Here is a 17362-nt window from a genome sequence, read left to right on the forward strand (position 1 = left end):
ACAGACAGAGAGATACCATGTATAAGTGGCAACAGTTTCATCACAAAGACAGTAAAGATAGGCTCACCACAGGGCTGACGTTTGAGCCCTCTCTTTTGGAACTTGGTCATCTCGGATATCTTGCAAATAAAAACAATTACAGAGGTTAATATACAGACATTTAGAGATGATACAATGGCTGAATTCTGTTTCAGAAATGAGGCTGAAGCAAAATGATTCACATACTGGAACTATTACACTAACGGCAAAACAAAAGGGAATTGCATTTATTTCAAAGAAATTTTAATGGGTGAAACATAAAGCAACCACCCAAAGCACATTATTCTAGGAGGAGACAGCATAAAACAAGTAAATGAAATGAAGATATCAGGCGCACGATTTGACTCAACCCTGTCTTTTGGTTAGGCAGAAAAAACATAGTCGTGGGTAACGCTAACAGAATAAGTAAGATTTTCAAGCAGGGAATAGAAAGAATGATAGTGTATGGAGCGCTTGTCCGGTATTCTGATAAAGCTGTAACACACAGGAAGTTGCGATCAATTCTTGGATTCCTCTCGTAATGATCTCTAAGGCTTATAGAAATACTTCCATTTTAACATTAAACTTATGTAATATCCCGCCTATATTTCTCCCTATAAAGAAAAAAAATACTGTATGAGACAGCACTCACAGCAAAGGAAATAATGAGTGAAACAGATGTTTGGCTGAATCATATCAAATGAAACATCAGATTTCAGGGTATATACGGACGGTTCAGAGACAAATGGAGCTGCAGCTGCGGCTTTGGTTGTTTTAGATGAAACAGGGGATGTTTTTCAAATAATGTCGTTATAAGCCCCCCTAGTATAGCCATAACTTTGGGGCAGAATAAATAGCGATACTAAATGTATTAGAAGATACCTAAGACACGATACTACAAGGACATTTTCAAGTATGATTATCTGTCTAGTTCACAGCGTTCGAGAAATGCTTTAAATAAGGATCGAATAAAAAAGAGATATCAAAACAAAATTTCGAACAAAACAAAACAATGTAAATTCTACGAATCAAGGGTCACAGGGGAGACCGAGGTAATATCAGCGGATGAGCTACGAAAGAAGGCACCACAAATAAGGGAACCTCTAAGCGTGCCAATGCCGAAAAGATTTATTGAAATTGAATACAATATTTAAGGATAAATGAAGCAAACTCCTAGAATGAGGCAGGAAATCATAGCCATGCGTACAAGTGGATCAAAAGTGCAAACACAGAACATTCCTAGACATTTTCCAACTAATTTCCACTCAGCACAAGGCATATTAGAACATTGGAGATCCCCCTTCTATTTCGACACATTTAGGATTAAAGCAAGCGCGCCTTGTCACTGCCAAGAACAATGTTATAATTTTAATAATTATATGAAACATTTTCCAATTTCAGAACAAGAGCGCAAGATTTGGAACAAATCCTGTGAAAACGAATAGCCAAGTGAAATCCGGATATAATGAAAGCGAGAAAAGCTGAAAAAATAATTGAAAAAGTTGTCGAATTATTGAACGAAGAAAATGCACAGGTGTAAACTTTCTTAATACAATAAACAAATAATACACACTTCTTTAGACCACGTACATAAAACTACTTGTAATAGAACGAGAGTTGAAAAAATCCATTGTGGAGGGAGTACTTCCCACCTGCTCGACCAGAAGTGAAACATTCCACCAGAACAATTCAAACCGTGAAACCAGTACCATAATATAAGCGCAGAGCTCCATCTTTTGGACATGAAATAATAAAGAAAGTACTAGTACTAGCGAGTAAGATAAAAACCAAAGGAAAGCGTAAATAAAATTCGGTTCAGTTCATAATCGTACAAACGAATACAATAGGCTGTTTAACAGCAACCAACAATAATAAACTCTCTCAAAATAAAGGACAGGTCAACGAAGCTCAGAAGGACACTAACGTCAGCAAGCAACTACTCGATGAGCACAACACAACTATACGATTCCCCTATGTCAAAACGACACTTAGAAATAATGAAGATCGAAAACCATTGTTGAAGAAAAGAAGTAGAAAAAAATTCGTTGTAACTTCGGATGGTAAGTGAGGATGAGGCAAGATTTCATTTATTTTTGCACTTGTGTACTTAAAATTTGACAATAAACGCCCGCTTCCAGGTCCGTACCCATGGCAAAGGATGCTGACGGATAAATGTTTCAATTTCCTGTCAACTTTCCCTTACACTCCTTCTAATTTTCCTATCCTTACCCGCTTGCCTTAACCTCTTTTCCTTCTTTCCTACTACTCTCACCTGCGATATTTACGTGGAGCAGGAAGGAAGTTTTTCGCGTCCCTCACACAGTGTGGATAGCGCTGTGCCTATGGCTTTCAGTATGACGCACTTGCAGGTTTTGCGTAACCTCTGTTTGTGTAGATGGAATCAAAATTCAACCACTGACTTACTGATTGTTTAATTTCTCTTTTCATTGGTACATTCATTCATTCATTCATTTTTAATCAATGTGCTCATTTAGAATTAGCTTTGAGCTGTAAAGCAAAAGGCCACATTGGTCACAGACATCAGGACGGCCTCCCTGCAGGTATGTACAGTCGCGGACAGAAGAAAATAGACCACGGGATTTCCGAAAACGTTCAATTCCCGAGCAGCCTGTAGCAGTAACCAGTAAAACTGCCCACGACAACGTTGTTAGCATATTCTAGTCGACGTCCAAAATGCAAATACCCGATTGCATTGTGAGGTTGCGGAGATATGCAGCTTTTTCTTAGATTTCATGGTCCATAATATTCTGTCCGCGACTGTACATTCTATGGTGAGTGCGAACGCCATGTGCTGCGGGAAGTTCACCTTTCGCCCCCCCCCCCTTCCAATAAAGAAGAAGAATGTACAAAGACACCAGGTAAATGTTTGAGCTAACATCTAGCAAGTGGCCTAGAAGGCTAACCCTTATTTTATGTGACGTCGCCACGTGCTAGTAATTTTTGTCTGAGAACCCGAATGACTCCGAGAGCCGCTGAGAACGATGTGCGTGTGTGCGAGCAGTAACTTTACAAGCAAAATCTAGTATAAAAATGAAAACGCTGGTGGGAAATGTAAGCAAACAGAGATTAGTTTGGTAATAGCGTAATTATATTATCTAGAATACGCGCTGTTCGAGGTGATAACAGGAGGTAAAAAGCGTATTTTTTCTTCTCTTATGAAACATCCCGACAGCTGGTGCCCCTGTTATATCTACTCTTATGTTGCAACAATGCGTGTGTCCTATTTTGTTCCTGAGAGAACGCAGCTGCAGCCCGGATAAGTACTAGCAAAAGTGCCCGCTTGCAAAGTAGTGCCTAACTAATATTCCCTCAGAGTGATGCAGCGACTGAGATGTAAAATGTTTTTCCCGTGGGTGACGGAATAAAAACCGTAGCATCTTTGCTTCGCTTTCGTGTGGGATGATGATGGTGGCGTGTATTTACATCACAATTAAAATTATGACGCGAGAACTCAGTTGATCATGTGAGGTTTACCATACCTATTGTAATTTTCGGATAGAAGATAAAGAACTGGATGACAAAACCTGGAGGAAATGTCGCATTTGTTATTCGAAAGTAGCAAATGACGCGCACCTCCCTTTGTAACGACACTTGCGTTTAATTGCCTGCAGTCACATGCATGGTGCAGTCATCCAAGTGTCTTTCAATTTTGCCATAGGACGTGGCCTTCAAACGCGATCAAGATTTTACGATTGTGTCGCTTCGGAAGAACAAATGATCGAGCGTTGGGCCTATGGTTTCTTTCGTCAAAGCAATGTTGCCCAACACTTTACGTACCTTTTCTGCAACTCTTCTACTGCTTATATATTCGTGGGAAACAGGACAGTCACGTTTATCACCTCGTTTTAATTTTGGCGAGATGTCACAAGTGTTCCGTCATCGCTTGTGCTTGTGTAGCGACTCCACGGTCATAGTTTTGATTTCGTAGTGAATGCATCTCAATAAGCATCAAAGAAAGCCACGCTTATCACACCTTCACACAGTTATTCGTAACGTAACAGAGTAAAATACTAGTGCCGCTGAAATAAATACTTCTTTATTGTTCATTAAAAGCTACCACTGCATAAGTCAGGCACGTCCCTCATGTGTTCTTCCCTGAACGGGGTGTGTTAGAAGCACATTCCGTGTTGATAGACATGAACTTACTCGTGTCCATTTTCGTACGGGGATGCGAAGCGCAGCGCAAATGTTGTCTTTTACTGCGATTGTCATTCTTCAGATACTTCAACGACTTTCCGGCATCTATTCACACGCCCGTCTATCTGCCTATCTGTATACCTAACCGTTTTCGCGCGATATTGGGTCACTCAGCAGTACGTGGCCTAACCCAGTCAAAAAATCCGACAGAGCGATCTTGTTGGACCCACAGAGTTCTTGAGGGTCCGATAGGATTTCTTGTTTGCGCCCTTCCAACACCGATAAGAATACTGATGTTCCCTCAGTACAGACTGTGGGAACGCTTCCCACACCCACAAGATTCTTGAAGGGCCCCCAGGACGCTCTATGGGCACGCTTCCCACACCAATGAGATTCTTGAAGGTACCTCAAACCTCCTGTAGGCGAGCCTCCTACAGCAATACGCTGGTTGGATTTCCCTCAAAGCTTTCTATCGGCGTGCTTCCCACACCAATAAGATTCATGAAGGTCCCTCAAACTATAGGCGACCCTAACTAAATTTTTGAATATGTTGCTTCAAGACCCCTTCCAACAGCAATACGATTGCGGAATCATACATGTGCGTCGTGTGTGCTGAGAACTTTTGGGCTTCTTAAATACGTTTGACAAACAAACTAGTAGGCAGACCACTTAATATACAGTCATATTAGGCCGGCAACGACGTGACTGACGAAACGCGAGTCCTCGCAGTGTGCGATAGAGCTTCAGCGAACTTCCATGCAATGCCGGCAAAACTGCCGATCGACTGCGTACACTTGATATATCAGCGCCGTTCATCGACAGCGCGATTTCCACGCCTCCGCGTATATGTATACGTTCTCGTGCTTCGAAAAAATTGAACCATTCTTCGATAGTTGAAACGCACAAACTTCTATCAGCGCTTTTTACGTTCAGCGAAGGATATATATGCAGCGCAGTCAACCAGTTCGTATATGCATATGTGCACGTCATCGGCATATTTGAACTGACAAGTGCTTTTATTGCGATTCATTTTCAACTGTAGCAATTAGAAATAGACCACATTTCCCTTCGCACAGTGCAAGCGGGAAGCGGCGACACGGCGCGGTGCCTATGCCGCTGTTACGCGAAAGACGTGAAAACAGCTGCCGGCAGGTACATGTATGTACTACGTCGCACTCGATCGCCGCGGCGCTTCGCTGAATGAAATGTGGCTGTGTAGACGACTGTATTTGTACGCACTGTTATGCTGACACACATAGCTTTTCAGATGCCGTGGCTGCTTTTTATTATACGCCAAACGATCAAGCGACGGCCATTTGACACAGCAGCCTGGCTCGGCCAAAATGAGTGCGCTCGCGAAAACCATTTTGATCTGAGTGTGAAAATTCGACTTGATCGATCACGCAATTCTGCGGCGCAGGGCTACTACAGATGACACTGTTTTGATATTTATCGCACGTTATCGCGCAAGAAACTGGCGCGAACGACCTTTTTTAATTCGCGCGTTTGCTTGCATGCACTCTCCGATTGCGCTGCTGATGTGTTGACATCTCAGCGGCCGCCAAATGCGCGAGGTAGCTCCGACATTTCCTTAGCGCACTGCTCGAAAGATTACCGCGATTATCGTACCTTTGCGGTATTGTGCGAGCGCAGTACAACCGTTTAGCCTCATAATCAGCCTATTCCAACTAAACAGTTTTATTGATGTTATTCGGTGTTCATGCGGTCTTTAGCTTGCCTTGTGTCTTCGTGTTACTTTTTTTGCGATCTTTAGCAACCATGCAACCCATTTATGTGTACTGCAGCACCAAGACCTTTCCAGGCCATCTCCATAACGCCCATGTTGAACCAGCCTAAGCAAGAAAATGATTTTTTGAGTTTGCAAATATTTATACGTCATGCACCTTACACATAGCAAACATTGTCAGAAAGACTGGCCATTGTCTCCATGATCGAATAAAAGAACTACACGATCAAGTGTGTGCATGGAGGCAGATTGTCAGCACATTGCAGCAAGTGTGTGCCTCCATTAGTAAAAGAATGCACTATTGAGAGCAAACAGAGAGATCTCCTAATGTGAGGATTCATAATGCCAAAAAGATATCCCACTCACGAAATGTCGATGTCAGCAGTATCAATTGCTTTATTAGAATAATTGTGATTTCTTAGCCATCAGCGTGATAGTTTGCTTGTGGAGACCTAATATATTTTACCAAATAAATTTATATTAGTGCAGTGCCTCATGACTTCTGCCTGTTCACCTCAGTGTTTTCCATGCTGTACAGTGACTTATGCCTTATCACTAGGCATGCCAATACGTACCTCGTACGTGGTAGAAAGTCTACCCAGCAGTGTTACTAACAAGTTAAGATCTTTGCAATATACAGCTGCTTTGCATACTGCACTACCAAAAAAATTCAACATTAGAGCACCACACTCTTCTCAGCTTTGTTTTCCTTGCAGCTACTAACAAACATCCAAGCAACAGACCATGGAGCCATGGAACACAGCTAAAGTTTAACTGTCTATTTACTGAGCGACAGAGAAATCAAGAAAATAATCATTAAAACCTTACTGCTCAAATTGTTTGCATTGCTCTTCAGAGTGCTACTATACTGCTGCTACTGCTACTCTACTGCTAAGTTCGCACACTATTGAACAGTGTGCTTGAATGCTTGAGTGTGCTGCTTGAGCAGCTTGTGCTGCTTGAGCTGCTCAGCTATCAGCTAACTGAAGAATTGCCATTTCAATTACCTTCTAGGTGTAGATTTCAATCGCTATGCAATGCCTGAAAATCAAACCAAATGTTCAAAACTAGGCCAGCAGTGTCGAAGAGCTCATTATGAAAAATCAGTTTTAATTTAGTTTTCAGCTTTATCCATACAGGAAGAAAAATTATGCAGATCCCACACACTGTGGGAATCAATGTAAGCAAAGCATTCTGAGCAGTTTGCTTTGATCAAAGATAACTAGCGGTGATGCTGACAGTGAATCTTTAATTCCTTCAATGTTTAATACATGAGAGTGGCGAGTTGACGTTAGACGTTGAGTTGCCTGCCCCACTGGTGTTTGTCTGTGTAGTAGACAAAACACGCAGCGGAAGGTGTTTACTTGAGATGGTGTTTTGCGCCATACTTCATAACCTCTGAGAGGATTGAACACATTCCTTGCCTCACATAGCACATCACATCTTGGCAGAAGTATTAAACTTTATTTAAAGTGTGGGGCTGTACATGCCAAAACCGCAATCAAATTATGAGGCACACGATAGTATCGGACTCTGGATTAATTTTGATGCCGTGGTATTCTTTAATGTGTCCTTAAATCTAAGTGCACGAGCAGTTTTTATTTTGCCCTCGTTGAAATGCACCTACCGCAGTCGGGATCAAACCCATGACTTCAAGCAATGCCATAGCCACAAAGCTACCACGGCGGGGGCTGAAGTGTTGACGTGTGACCACTTCCGTAGTGTCGTCTTGACCCTAAGGTGCACTTCATTGTGGCTGTGCTTTTGCACACCCTGCATAAGTTGCCCAATTCACAAATTTGCATGGTGTTTATTTTTCAGGAGTACCAGAAACGTACTGTACTGTACCTTGAACTTAAATTTATTCTGTTTGCCTGCAACCACTGTGTACAGTAGCAGTATTTCCTTGCCTTCTCACGTCACCTTTTCCCTATCGCCCATCCCCTTGTACGGGAACTGCAAGTGAAGAGTGGCAAGGCTGCTGTTCACTCGTTTCGTGACTGCATCGATTCTACCCATTCTCTGCCCTCTTTCCCCCTCCTCTCCACAATTCTATCTAGCTTTCCTCTGGGCTAGCATGTTAGTATAAAGCTGTTAGGCGCCACAGATAATTACACCTACCAAGAGGTTAATGCGGCGACACCCAGGAAGCTCCAAATGGCATTGTGCACATTCAATGCGGTGCGGTACAAACAAGTTTCTCACATCTCGTTTCTTCTCTGCCACACTTCTTCCATGTATATGTATGCGCTCTGAACCAGCGCCCTGACACGGTATGCCAGACAACACCAGCTACAGCAGCAGCAGCTATGGGAAAGTCGAAGAAAGGGGCAAAGAACACTTCATTTCAATATTATCCAGATCCCACGCACTGTCGGAATTTATGTAAGTGAAGGTTTCTGTCTTGGTTGCTTTGACTGTAGATAATTAGCAGTGATGTTGATGCCGAAAGCTTAATTTCTTCAACGTTTAGTATAACACGAGAGTGGCGAGTTGGTGTTAAATGCTACCTTGCAAGCACCACTGCTGTTTGTTTCGTACAAAGAACACATTGCGAGAGACATTTGCTTAAGGCATTGTTAAGAGCCATATTTCATCATCTCTGAATTGATTATGGGGCTGTACATGCCAAAACCACCATCGGATTGAGGCATGCCGTAGTGGCAAACTCCTGATTAATTTTGACACTGTAGTACTCTTTAGCGTGTCCTAAATTTTAGTGAAATGGGGCTGCCACGGTTGGGATCACATCCACGACCTCGAGCAATGCCATAGCCACAAAGCTACCGCGGCAGGCACAGAAGTGTTGATTTCACAGTCAACTGCTTTCGTAGTGTCGCCTGGAGCCCGAGTTGTGCTTTAATTAATGCAGCTTTGCTTCTACAAGCATAGCGTAATTTATCCGCTTGACATATATGCATGGTGATTATCTTTCAGAAATAGCAGGAAGGTACTGTGCTGTACCTTAAACTTAAGCTTATCCAGTTTCCCCACAACCGCTGTCGCATAGCAAAAGGCTTACCTTGCCTTCTCGCGTCCCTTTCCCCCGATCTCCCTTGTATGGAAACTGCCTCGTCTCCTCTGTATTAAACTTGAGTTGGATTATGGGGCTGTACGTGCCAAAACCACAATCGGATTGAGGCATGCCATAGTGGCAAACTCCAGATTAATTTTGACAGTGTGGTACTCTTTAGCGTGTCCTAAATTTTAGTGAAATGGGGCTGCCACAGTTGGGATCACATCCACGACTTCGAGCAATGCCATAGCCGCAAAGCTACCGCGGCAGGCACAGAAGTGTTGATTTCACAGTCAACTGCTTTCGTAGTGTCGCCTGGAGCCCGAGTTGTGCTTTAATTAATGCAGCTTTGCTTCTGCAAGCCTTGCGTAATTTATCCGCTTGACATATATGCATGGTGATTATCTTTCAGAAATAGCAGGAAGGTACTGTTGATGATGATGCGTGGTGTTTTATGGCGCAAGGGCCAGGTTTGGCCAAAGAGCGCCAAGCCAATGGTAATGTGATCAAAGGGAAGCGATAAATTACAAGCAATGAATGTTACAGAGCTGTAAAGGGGCTTAAAAGACGGTCACTGTAAAGTGTGTAAGAGCTACATGTAATAAAACTATGACAATGACTATGAAGTGTGTCAAGGATGCGAAAGGTGCATTGTAAAAGAGTTACGATGTGCTAAAATTGGTCATTCGGATAAAAGTTCTAAAAAGCACTACTGCCCTAACAGAGTCCTTGAAGCGCAAGAACCTGAAGGCGTGTGCTGTACAAGGACTACTATCACAGCAGTATCCTCTAGAGAGAGGATGCGCTACGATAATATTGGGCTATTAACATGTAAAACCACATCATTCAAGAAACCTAGGACAGCTTTGCTGGTAAAAAGGGGTTCCTAACCAAGAAACATACCGGGATGCAGAGGTAGACAATATTGATATGGTAGAGGAAAATGTTTCCTTCTTTCTCTTTCGGCTTCCAGACACTCCACGAGGACGTAAGGTGCGATTGGACAGATTACTTTCTATCAGGTTTAGCATATTGCCACGGATGCCCATTCCCGACAAGTCTCGCAAGATCCTGTATCACCACGTTGTGTCATATGCCTTCTCCATATAGAGGAATATCTATAAGAAAAACTGTTTGTGTACAAACGCGTCACTAATATACCCCTCAATGCACACGAGATGGTCGTTTGTGGACTGACCCTCTCTAAAGCCACACTGGTAGGGATCAAGTATTTTGTTCATTCCAAGGATATGTATGAGTCGCCGGTTAATCATTTTCTCAAACAGCTTACAAAGGCAACTTGTGAGAGCTATCGGACGGTAGCTTGTCGCTGACGAAGGATCTTTACCTTGCTTCAAAACAGGGACCATGAGTGCTTCTTTCCATGCGGGTGGAAGATATCCAGCAGCCCAAATAGTGTTAAAGAGTGCAAGTAGTGACAGTTGTGTGTCAGTGTGTACGTTCCTAATCATGTCGTACATTATTCTATCAGGTCCCAGTGCAGAGCTGTTGCTAACGATCAAGGCAGCTCTCAGCTCGGCAATGCAGAAAGGACGGTTGTATGGTGCGTTTTGTGGGGATTTCCGCTCAAATGCCTTACGTTCTTCTATTTGTCTGGACTTTATGAAAGATTTTGAGTAGTGTATTGAGCTTGACACATGCTCAAAATGTCAGGGGGTGTCTGCCTGTTTTTCTAGGGTTCACCCTTGATCGTTCACCAGAGGCAACGGATTTATTTGCTGCCCTTTTACCTTCCTTACGCCATTCCAAACTTTTGCCTCCTGTGTGTACGAAGTTATACCTGAAAGGAACCTCGCCCAGTTTTCTCTCCTCGCCCGACGTCGTATCCACCTTCCCAGCGATCTTGTGTTTAAATTCAATTAGATTTTCTGTATTCAGCAATCGGCGCAATATTCCCCATGCCTTATTCTGCCTCTTTCGCGCATTTCTACAGTCATCATTCCACCAGGGAACGTCTTTTAGATGAACCACCATTCATTTGCGGGATAAACTTTTCATCAGCATCACAAATAAAAGCAGTAAAATATGCGACAGCATCATCTATACTAAAATTATTTATAAAATCGGGTGATAAATGAGTAGGCTCTTTAAAATGCTCCCAGTCAGCCGATGCCAATTTCCTAATGGGAACACGAGGAGGGTTTGCATGCTGCGTTATTAAGTTTAAAGTTATAGGGAAGTGGTCACTTCCAAATGGATTATTCATCACATTCCATTCCGTACTGTACTGTGCCGTACCTTAAAGTTAAGCTTATCCAGTTTATCCGTAACCGCTGTCGCATAGTAAAAGGCTTAGTTTGCCTTCTCGCATCACCTTCACCCCACCTCCCTTGTATGGGAACTGCCACAGCAGCAGCAGTGGGAAAGTCAAAGGAAGAGGCAAAGAATGCTTCACTTTAAAAGATAAAAGTACAATGCAAGTCTCAGCTACAGCAGCTCTTCCTCTCTACCCGCCTTTTCTCATCTCAGAGCTAACCGCTGCTGCCCCACACATTGCACTGAACCAAGATGTCATAGAGTGTGGCTGGCTCCCTTAGCTACTGCTGCTATTTGCTACATAAACAAAAACAGGGAAAGCTAAAATGCCACTGGGCTTCCACCACACACTTCCGTAAGCATACAAAAACTTTGGAGCCTCTCCTGCTCTTTTCTTTCTCCATTATCCCAACACAGTGCATATATGTATGCATACATTTTGGAAACAGCGAATTTGACAAGCTTTTTTGTCATAACGCCACTGTCAAGCTCTAGACAGCAGTAGTGTTTAAAACAGCAAGTCAAAAAAAAACTGCTGAAAAACCAAGCACATCACATTTTTCATTTTCATCGTTTATTCTCACATAAAGGTATTTCTTTCAATATGCACCAGATATAATACAAGAAAGAACACTGGTAGAAACATCAATTCTTACACTCCGCAGCCACTGATCATGGTATATACATACATTTATATATATATACACACACACACAACTTTGGCATCGAAAACTACCAGCATGACAGCACATGTAGGAATCATACAGGCATACACTAAGCACAGTCACAATGAAGTTGATCACAGAACATCTTGCTCCGATACTGATCAGGGAAAATCAAAATCGCACATGAACCAGCTTCACAGCCCACTTATTACTTCAGCAATCCTGAGGAACATAATTCGACACCAATTACTCCAAAAGATAATAAACAAACAATCACAATTCAAAAACAATTGTTTTTATGTACTTGAGTAAAAGGTGGCAAATCAGTTCAGTGGTAATGCAAAAGGGGGAGAACATTTTAGAAAAGCAAGAAGTCATGAAACCAAGAGTAGCACGAAGCTTCATGCTACTGTCAGGTATGTGACTTGTCTCTCACTATCCAAAGGGCATGATGTCCCACAAGGCCACATTATACTATATAGACTGTATTGGTTGGTAATGCATGCTTGCTATAATACTTGTGTGTAGAGTAGAGAAACAGGCTAAACACTGATCTCAGAACAGCAAATTTTCTTCTACATCAATTCTTGCACATCGTGCCAAAGTTCAATGAACAATTCACTCTCAAAAATAGTAATTCTGGAATTCTGGGGTTCTACATGCCAAAACCACAATTTGATTACGAGGCATGCCGTAGCGAGGGTCTCCGGATTAATTTTGACCATCGGTGGATGTTTAACGTGCCCCCAATGCACGGGACACGGGCATTTTGGTATTTTTCTCCCATTGCAATGCAGCCGCCGTGGCAGGGATACAAAACATTGTTCACATCTTTGATGCACTTTTACCATACCTGGTCTTTCAATACAATATATGAATGTTGTTCAAAAAGCCGACTTCCCAAATAGCATTTTCTTCACTGCTTCTGGCATACTGCACACATCACACAGCCAAGTGGCAGGCCCGATTAGGTTTCTATTGAAGTCATTAATTCAGAACTGCGTCAAGCGACACTGCTTTTAGGTAGCCATTGTCAGAGGCACAGGCAGGCACTAGCCACAAGGTTTCCTGCACTGCCATGTCCTTTTAAGTTTTGTTCCGTGTTTCTAAGGTTCCTCTAACCCACCTACTTCTGCATGCAACTATGGAAGCAGCGCACTGCCGTCATGACTTAAACGAGGGGGTGTGTGGCCCATATGTGACCGTGAGTGCAACAAAATGGAAGCAGCTGGAATCGAGACGAGAGTGCAGCAAGGCATACGACGCCTGTTGACAGTAGATTAAACTCATCATAAATCAAACAGACGTTTCGTACTTTCAGTCCATTCAAATAAATCTTTAATTTTTGGTTGGCCCATTACGTTTTCAACGTATTCAAAAGCCAATTAATTCAAACTGCACTATTCGGTTAAATCTGTTCATCTGTACTTCTTGCTTGTCGAAACTGGAAATATCAACTGCTTTATTTATTTCTAACTGAACATTTGCGTTCATAATAAAGCCAACTGCCTGTCTGCACTTGTCAAAGTGGTAAAGACCAGAAGCGGAAAAGTTGTCCTTGTTGGAATAGAAAACTTTTGGTTTTGAATTGGCATGTTGGAAGAAAGCAGTCCCAAATTTGCAATTTATATTCAACATTCACGACTCACTCTCTATGCTTAAAAGCACATTACAGAACAGGCATGACTTGCCAGTGAACTTGGCCGCTACATGGCCGTACCAACTGCTTTCTCTGTACTTCACACTTGTAACAATAAGGTGCATGAGCTTTCATTCACGAGTCACTCTCTATGCTTAAAAGCACATTACAGAACAGGCATGACTTGCCAGTGAACTTGGCCGCTACATGGCCGTGCCAACTGCTTTCTCTGTACTTCACACTCGTAACAATAAGGTGCACGAGCTTTCATTCACGAGTCACTCTCTACGCTTAAAAGCACATTACAGAACAGGCATGACTTGCCAGTGAACTTGGCCGCTACATGGCCGTGCCAACTGCTTTCTCTGTACTTCACACTCGTAACAATAAGGTGCACGAGCTTTCATTCACGAGTCACTCCCTACGCTTAAAAGCACACAACAGAACACGCATGACTTGCCAGTGAACTTGGCCGCTACATGGCCGTGCCAACTGCTTTCTCTGTACTTCACACTCGTAACAATAAGGTGCACGAGCTTTCATTCACGAGTCACTCTCTATGCTTAAAAGCACATTACAGAACAGGCATGACTTGCCAGTGAACTTGGCCGCTACATGGCCGTGCCAACTGCTTTCTCTGCACTTCACACTCGTAACAATAAGGTGCACGAGCTTTCATTCACGAGTCACTCCCTACGCTTAAAAGCACACAACAGAACACGCATGACTTGCCAGTGAACTTGGCCGCTACATGGCCGTGCCAACTGCTTTCTCTGTACTTCACACTCGTAACAATAAGGTGCACGAGCTTTCATTCACGAGTCACTCCCTACGCTTAAAAGCACACAACAGAACACGCATGACTTGCCAGTGAACTTGGCCGCTACATGGCCGTGCCAACTGCTTTCTCTGTACTTCACACTCGTAACAATAAGGTGCACGAGCTTTCATTCACGAGTCACTCCCTACGCTTAAAAGCACACAACAGAACACGCATGACTTGCCAGTGAACTTGGCCGCTACATGGCCGTGCCAACTGCTTTCTCTGTACTTCACACTCGTAACAATAAGGTGCACGAGCTTTCATTCACGAGTCACTCTCTATGCTTAAAAGCACACAACAGAACACGCATGATTTGCCAGTGAACTTGGCTGCTACATGGCCGTGCCAACTGCTTTCTCTGTACTTCACACTCGTAACAATAAGGTGCACGAGCTTTCATTCACGAGTCACTCCCTACGCTTAAAAGCACACAACAGAACACGCATGACTTGCCAGTGAACTTGGCCGCTACATGGCCGTGCCAACTGCTTTCTCTGCACTTCACACTCGTAACAATAAGGTGCACGAGCTTTCATTCACGAGTCACTCTCTATGCTTAAAAGCACATTACAGAACAGGCATGACTTGCCAGTGAACTTGGCCGCTACATGGCCGTGCCAACTGCTTTCTGTGTACTTCACACTCGTAACAATAAGGTGCACGAGCTTTCATTCACGAGTCACTCCCTATGCTTAAAAGCACACAACAGAACACGCATGACTTGCCAGTGAACTTGGCCGCTACATGGCCGTGCCAACTGCTTTCTCTGTACTTCACACTCGTAACAATAAGGTGCACGAGCTTTCATTCACGAGTCACTCCCTACGCTTAAAAGCACACAACAGAACACGCATGACTTGCCAGTGAACTTGGCCGCTACATGGCCGTGCCAACTGCTTTCTCTGCACTTCACACTCGTAACAATAAGGTGCACGAGCTTTCATTCACGAGTCACTCTCTATGCTTAAAAGCACATTACAGAACAGGCATGACTTGCCAGTGAACTTGGCCGCTACATGGCCGTGCCAACTGCTTTCTCTGCACTTCACACTCGTAACAATAAGGTGCACGAGCTTTCATTCACGAGTCACTCCCTACGCTTAAAAGCACACAACAGAACACGCATGACTTGCCAGTGAACTTGGCCGCTACATGGCCGTGCCAACTGCTTTCTCTGTACTTCACACTCGTAACAATAAGGTGCACGAGCTTTCATTCACGAGTCACTCTCTACGCTTAAAAGCACATTACAGAACAGGCATGACTTGCCAGTGAACTTGGCCGCTACATGGCCGTGCCAACTGCTTTCTCTGTACTTCACACTCGTAACAATAAGGTGCACGAGCTTTCATTCACGAGTCACTCTCTATGCTTAAAAGCACATTACAGAACAGGCATGACTTGCCAGTGAACTTGGCCGCTACATGGCCGTGCCAACTGCTTTCTCTGCACTTCACACTCGTAACAATAAGGTGCACGAGCTTTCATTCACGAGTCACTCCCTACGCTTAAAAGCACACAACAGAACACGCATGACTTGCCAGTGAACTTGGCCGCTACATGGCCGTGCCAACTGCTTTCTCTGTACTTCACACTCGTAACAATAAGGTGCACGAGCTTTCATTCACGAGTCACTCTCTACGCTTAAAAGCACATTACAGAACAGGCATGACTTGCCAGTGAACTTGGCCGCTACATGGCCGTGCCAACTGCTTTCTCTGTACTTCACACTCGTAACAATAAGGTGCACGAGCTTTCATTCACGAGTCACTCCCTACGCTTAAAAGCACACAACAGAACACGCATGACTTGCCAGTGAACTTGGCCGCTACATGGCCGTGCCAACTGCTTTCTCTGTACTTCACACTCGTAACAATAAGGTGCACGAGCTTTCATTCACGAGTCACTCTCTATGCTTAAAAGCACATTACAGAACAGGCATGACTTGCCAGTGAACTTGGCCGCTACATGGCCGTGCCAACTGCTTTCTCTGTACTTCACACTCGTAACAATAAGGTGCACGAGCTTTCATTCACGAGTCACTCTCTATGCTTAAAAGCACATTACAGAACAGGCATGACTTGCCAGTGAACTTGGCCGCTACATGGCCGTGCCAACTGCTTTCTCTGTACTTCACACTCGTAACAATAAGGTGCACGAGCTTTCATTCACGAGTCACTCCCTACGCTTAAAAGCACACAACAGAACACGCATGACTTGCCAGTGAACTTGGCCGCTACATGGCCGTGCCAACTGCTTTCTCTGTACTTCACACTCGTAACAATAAGGTGCACGAGCTTTCATTCACGAGTCACTCTCTATGCTTAAAAGCACATTACAGAACAGGCATGACTTGCCAGTGAACTTGGCCGCTACATGGCCGTGCCAACTGCTTTCTCTGTACTTCACACTCGTAACAATAAGGTGCACGAGCTTTCATTCACGAGTCACTCTCTATGCTTAAAAGCACATTACAGAACAGGCATGACTTGCCAGTGAACTTGGCCGCTACATGGCCGTGCCAACTGCTTTCTCTGTACTTCACACTCGTAACAATAAGGTGCACGAGCTTTCATTCACGAGTCACTCCCTACGCTTAAAAGCACACAACAGAACACGCATGACTTGCCAGTGAACTTGGCCGCTACATGGCCGTGCCAACTGCTTTCTCTGTACTTCACACTCGTAACAATAAGGTGCACGAGCTTTCATTCACGAGTCACTCTCTATGCTTAAAAGCACATTACAGAACAGGCATGACTTGCCAGTGAACTTGGCCGCTACATGGCCGTGCCAACTGCTTTCTCTGTACTTCACACTCGTAACAATAAGGTGCACGAGCTTTCATTCACGAGTCACTCCCTACGCTTAAAAGCACACAACAGAACACGCATGACTTGCCAGTGAACTTGGCCGCTACATGGCCGTGCCAACTGCTTTCTCTGCACTTCACACTCGTAACAATAAGGTGCACGAGCTTTCATTCACGAGTCACTCCCTACGCTTAAAAGCACACAAC

The sequence above is a fragment of the Dermacentor albipictus genome, chromosome 10 (genome assembly GCF_038994185.2).
Source record: "Dermacentor albipictus isolate Rhodes 1998 colony chromosome 10, USDA_Dalb.pri_finalv2, whole genome shotgun sequence".
NCBI lineage: Eukaryota > Metazoa > Arthropoda > Arachnida > Ixodida > Ixodidae > Dermacentor > Dermacentor albipictus.